The following is a 6,444-nucleotide window of genomic DNA, read 5'->3' on the forward strand; positions in this document are numbered from 1 at the left end:
ACCATTTGCAGAGTTAGACAAGAGAGTACAGGAGTGAATGTCTTAAATAGGGAAGTGTGTGAGTGTGAGACAAAATAAAAAGTGCACTTATGGGTAGTGTGAGAACTTGCTGTGTGGGGTTAAAGTGTACAAGAGGTAGGATCAGTAGAGGTGTGTGATGTACTGGGGCATATGGTCTTTTGTGTGTGTGTGTGTGTGTGTGTGTGTGTGTGTGTGTGTGTGTGTGTGTGTGTGTGTGTGTGTGTGTGTGTGTGTGTGTGTGTGTGTGTGTGTGTGTGTTTGTGTGTATGAGTGTCTGCAGGGTCACAGCCTCAGCACGTCGCACAGCACTGCAACTTGGCCTACTAGGCAGGTCCAGAGCATGAATGACAGAGGGTTTAGTTTGCCATGCTCAGCCCCACTAATGACATATGGCTCTGCCAGGAGTTGCACTGGCTGTACCATGACTCTGCCTTGATGTTGGTGTGTTGCATGACCTAGACTGACATCCTCTAGCAGATATACCAGCATGACAATGCTCATGAATACTGGGATGGCCTCTCCTGGGAGTAGACATCTCCATAATCAATGTTGCTATGGAAATGGTAGCACTGAAGGAGCAGGATCTCATTCATCTGTGGCCATGTTGGCTAACCTTTGTGAATGCTGTAGATGACCAGCCATGAGGATAGCCTACTTCCTGACAGATGACTCGGCAAAGACACTGCACAGCACAATATGTGTTTCAGTCTGGCAAATCTAACATATAGGACATGCACTCCCAGGCAAGCTTGGATTACCCTCACTATTTCTGCCCAGCTGTGGTGGTACTAACCTGTACCTCCATGATGGCAGCTACTGACACACCAACCTCAGGGGAAGGGTGGTCACCATACGTCTGGTGAGCACCATTACCAATCCTCCTGTGTGGACCTCCCGGCCTACAACTGACAGGGGCAAATGCTCTGAGGCCACCATAATTTCCTTATTTACAGCGTCCTCATCAACTTGTCCATGCTCAGATGGTTGTGTTTCCTGAGTATCCACAGGCATAGAGACTGTGTTCATACTCTGATTTGGGGATGCAGGAGTCACATTCTCTGTGTCCAACACACACTTTGCACCCCCTGACCACACCAAGCTCATCTTCACCATCATTATCAGAGGCTAAAGATCCTCTAACATCAGATGAGGGCAGTTTGTTCCACGGTGCTGGTGCCAGATAAAGATTCACCTGTCAATACACCAAAAGAAAATAATATCCAGTGTAAACAGGACTGTCACCACAACTACCACGCAACTGATATCTTTACAGATATAGAAGTATGATAACAATTAATATAACTGGCATTACATTCTGCAGGTTGATGTGGAACTTGTATCCCTGATGTGCCTGTATACCATAACTCACACAGGTTTAATGATCATTACATTGACCACATGTTAAGGAGGAGATGCAGTCACTGATAATATGATGTAGGATTACATACATAAGGCATTGGTGGCTGAAATTCTCTGAAGTCCTGTCCAGTTCTCCTACAACATCCAGCACTATATTGTAGGACTCTGTGGGAGTAGTACAGCCTTTCAGTAAGGCTAGGAACTCTTTCCTCTCTGTAAGGGGTGGCTCAATTAAGGGCACACCACCAGTTGCCCACTGCCCCTGTTGCACAGCTAATGACTGGTGGGTAGCAGCAAAGATCATATCTGTGGCTGTGCTATGGAGCATCTCTTAGCTGCAGTCCTGGTTACCCACCAAATTTACATCGCTGACCATTTCAGCCCAAGCATGGTATCAGAAGGGCTGGTTGACAGCATGGAAAGCTAAGAGCCATCAGCTATGGAACTGGATAACCTGTAGTACAACCTTATTTTTTGCATCCATACATTTTGGCTTGGGGGTGGATACTGCTGGGCCTCCAGATCCTGCACTTTTGTTTAAGCCAATTCTTTTAAGCACTGCTCTGTAAACAGGGAAATTAACAGCTTTGCTCTTGCATGGCAATAAAAAACTGTACAATAACCGTAATAAGCCATTTATTTTGCTCAAATTGTGCCTGATGTTATATATGTCTAACAACGATCTTTAAGGAATTGTCAGGCATTGTATGTCTGCTGAGCACATATTACCCACAAAACTAGCTACAGAAGTGAAAGTAAACAACAACCTTGACCATTAAAATACCTATTTAACTAAGATTTTGGCTAATTACATATGTGCAAGGCACATGACAGTAAACCAGTAATGAACATGACTCAGAATATGAGCCCGGAGGTTGTCTCGCATCCACCTTAACAGCCTTTTGCAGTCTACTACTTGTAGTAGACTTACAGTGTACCTCCTAAGACAGCTTTACCCAACACATGTTAAAATTACTGACAAACTGACATCTCTCATGGGCATTAGGGTTTAGAAACAGTCAAAGTCAACATTCTGTAATTGAATGCATCGTGTAAGAAATAGCACATCCTTATGTAAGCAGATAACTGTCTCAGAAGAAAAGCTTTCAACAAAACCAGCTCACAGGATTTAAACCCCTTTTACAGCAGTTTTCTTCAGCAGTGAAATGAGAGTATGTGCTTCTCATCTCTCCTCTCTGGGCACGATGATTATGCTAATCAAGGTTTATCTCATTATTGTTTCTGAATTGCTCAATTTGTATGATTAGCACATCTGATAAAAATTGCAAGAATTTCTACACGATGCTGTGCAAATGCCAGAGCACCTGTGGGCAGCTCCATATAACCAATGTATGCATAACAGATTAGGACTGAAGGAACTGCCATCCTATTATTAACCATATTAAGATGGAGTCACTGTTGAGCAGCACCTAAGACAGCCCTGGGTAAGTATACATGTTGTCATGAATAATGTCCGTCTTGGCATTGTAACGTTGTAGCTATTAAAAATAATTTTGTATAATGTTTATACAGCAGTACCACATCTATCAGTGCTGGTATAGTTTAAGGGTGGTAGTATGGCTGTGCAATGTTAGATGTGCACTTCTGTATGCCTCCTCTTACATAGGTAGACAAGTGGATCATCATGTTAAGTCTATCTGCACTGACATTGTCAGGATAGCTATGGGTTCAACCCCCCTCTCCCCAAAAAAAGTTCTCTTGCCATGGTACAGTATAATTGTTGTCTCATTCATATCAATGCACCACTAGGGCCATATATGTAATATACATAAGTAGTAGTTTGCTGGGCATTTCTGTCCCTTGTTGTCCACCTGCGCTGTACATATTTATTGTGTGATCAGCATGTTTATTATGTATATGTACAGTTTGGTTACAGACAAAAGCCAAATAGCATCACTGCCATAAGCAAATAAGTAACTATACTCTTATACCAAACTGCATGTAAGGACAAATTTTTGCTTAGGTCCTCCATGAGTTGTAATTAGACAAACAAGTTGATAGCATACCTGCGTAAGCCCAATTATTAAAGGTTATTAATCTTTACTGTATCAGTATCAACATAGTTAAGAATGCAATAATTATTGTTTTTATATTTCTCTTCACTTCACCTTTGTCACTATCCTTTCACTTTCATACATTTGCTTTTATTTTTTTTGTTTGTTTCTCTCTGTTTCTGTTATGATTATGTGCAGTAACACAGCAACCTGCTTCTCTTCCATCTACAAGGCCTGTTGTTCCACCACCAACTCCGGAGGCACACTGCAAATCTGGGTCCCAGCCTGCCACAGTTGCCTCCACACATCCTGCACTACCAGTTTGTCATCCATGAGGAGCTGGTAGGGCTTGTGGGGAGATAACAGACAAGAGGTGGAATGCCCGCATCAGCCACATGGATACCATGCCTCAGCGACTTGTTGAGTCACATCCCTGCCCAGCACTGACTCCACCTTCTAAGGCAGGACCCAGTGGTGATGGTTCCCAGGGTGATGTGTAATTTCCCACTGGGTCTAGTCTAGCAGAAACTGCATTTTTGAATAACCTGTCCTATCACCCAAACTAGTGTCCCTGTTCCTTTTGTGTCTATGCCCATTCCTGTATGTTGTACAATCCTCCCCTCACCATTGTCTTCCTTGTGTTTGTCTGATGTCTCCTTCACCATTGTGTTCCCCCCTTCCTTATTATGTTACCCCACACACTGTTAGTCATTTCTGTCTCTCTGTGATAACTAACTCCATCCTCTTACCAACTGCTTACTTCTCTGATTTCTTTCCCCAACTTTCCATTCTCTAACAAAAATAAAAGGGCATCTGTCTCCCAAAACTGCTCCAAAGCATACCGCTCAACTTCCCAGATATTTGTCTAATGTGTATATGATGGGCTTCAATTGTTCATTATAAAATGAGAAGCTTCTGATAACAATTTGAGGACTGAGGTAATTAAATAATTAATTATATTGTTGAAATGCTCCATGATTATTGAGCTAAGAAACTGAGAGGTAAGCTTCTGTCCCATGTACATCCTGCTCATTCCTTATTTGCTCACTTTGTACTCTCTCCACTGCTTGTTTCCCCTTTTCCTCTCTAACTTATACTCCAATTTCCATGCTTTAATCTTGTCAACAAAATAGATAAACACACCACACACATGCCCAAAAAAGGGCTTATAAAAAAATGATACAACACAAACACAATGCTGTACATTGTGCGACAGACACATTTAATGATGAAAAAATTCAGTAGTGGTTATACAGCTTATTTAATGGTTACACTGCCTTGTTCACAGTAACCCAGAAATTGTACAAGACTTTATACTTATTATTATTTTCTTACCTGTCATATACTGAAAGACCTCAAGAGTGAGTGTGCATCTTAGCTACAAGCATCCCTCATCCTCTATGAGCACCTCTCATCAATCCTTCTCCTTCTCAGTCAATACTAAGATAATAATCACTACTTTAGAACTTAGCAATCTTGCATAACTACCTCATATGCAAATAAACTAACTGAGAGCGAATATTTCATGTAATACCTGCCTGTATGCTTGATAGTGAAATTATCTTGTCAGTGGCTGGTCTAGAAATTTTTAAAAGAGCCTGATAAATCAACGTGAGTGTGTGTGTGTGTGTGTGTGTGTGTGTGTGTGTGTGTGTGTGTGTGTGTGTGTGTGTGTGTGTGTGTGTGTGTGTGTGCACATGCACATTCTTTTGTGAGTGTGGTGCTAGCGTAAACTGCAGCAAAGCAGCCAATACGATTTGATTCTTAAAAGGAAATAAGTCCACTCTCCTGCAACACCCTGGATCAGCAACTGCTACTAGTTGGCAAACAGTTTGCCTTGGATATACATCGGAACCCATCTGAGTGGATTAAAGTTTACTTATTGGCTCTCATCTGCCTGCCAAATGCTGAATTAACCAGACATTACTGAAGCAATACTATTACTGGTTTTCAACTATTAAACTGCTATTGAAATAGCCTAAAAAACTTCCCATCCCTCCACTGTACCTGTTGTTAAATTATATTATCTCAAGCCTAACCTTAAACCTTGAATCAACAGTTCTTACCCATCTGCCCTGTGCTGCAATAGCCTAACAACAGGTGTGCAATTTCTGGTGTTGTATCTGCAGATCCCCCCACCCCAATGGTGTAGTGCATTTTATAAGCTTCTCAAATGTATCAAAATAGCTCATAGAAGTTACTCTGAAACTCACACAACAGTATGTATGTTTGAGTTTATGTACTGAGGTTTTACAGAAGTATATAATTTGGGCTTATGACCACAACATTTTTTTTTACCTTTACTGGGCGTTTACTTTTTACCTAAGGTTGTGTAACCATGAAATCAGTATGTAAGGGGGTGCATCACCCACAGTTTTGGCAGGTGTATGTTTCACTGAGTTTGACTAATTCTATTTAGCTAAAAAGGTGGATTGCAATTAAATGGCTCACAGTGGATCCATTGCTCCACTGGGATATATTGTTTTTTTCTCATAAATGCTCCACACTTGCAAATGTAGTTTCAGTTTGATATTTTGACATTATTCATATATTCCATCCTTTCTTCATATGGTATTCTCCTGTGATATTGCATGCTGCTTTAATACATGGGCATAAAGAACTTTACAGTGATGTACTTGTGCCATACTTTTCAGAGTCTCCCAGTAACAATCTAAAAGGTGAATTTGCCCAAGCCAGCTGGCATGCTTCTGTCTATAGCAAGACCCTAATATCCTGGCCAAATCCCTCACCACCTTTCTACCATCCCTCCAAAATAAGCACTTCCCCAAAATATCAAGATTGCTCTACAAGTTACCAGACAAAGCCAGGTAATGCTGAAAAGCTTCTCCATTTCACTTCCTGGCAAAAGTCAAATCTAATTTTCATTTAAATCTGAATAAATTCTGGAACGTGAACAACATAACAAGCCATTAACAATACAAAAGTTCCATACAAAAAGGAACCATTCCAACCAAAAGCCCAATACCTGACTGAAACTTTCTAAACAAATTCTCAAATCTCCCCAGCTGCCACCAACCAATTATAACAC

The sequence above is a fragment of the Protopterus annectens genome, chromosome 1.part1, assembly GCF_019279795.1.
Source record: "Protopterus annectens isolate FY-2018-M chromosome 1.part1, PAN1.0, whole genome shotgun sequence".
NCBI classification, from domain to species: domain Eukaryota; kingdom Metazoa; phylum Chordata; order Ceratodontiformes; family Protopteridae; genus Protopterus; species Protopterus annectens.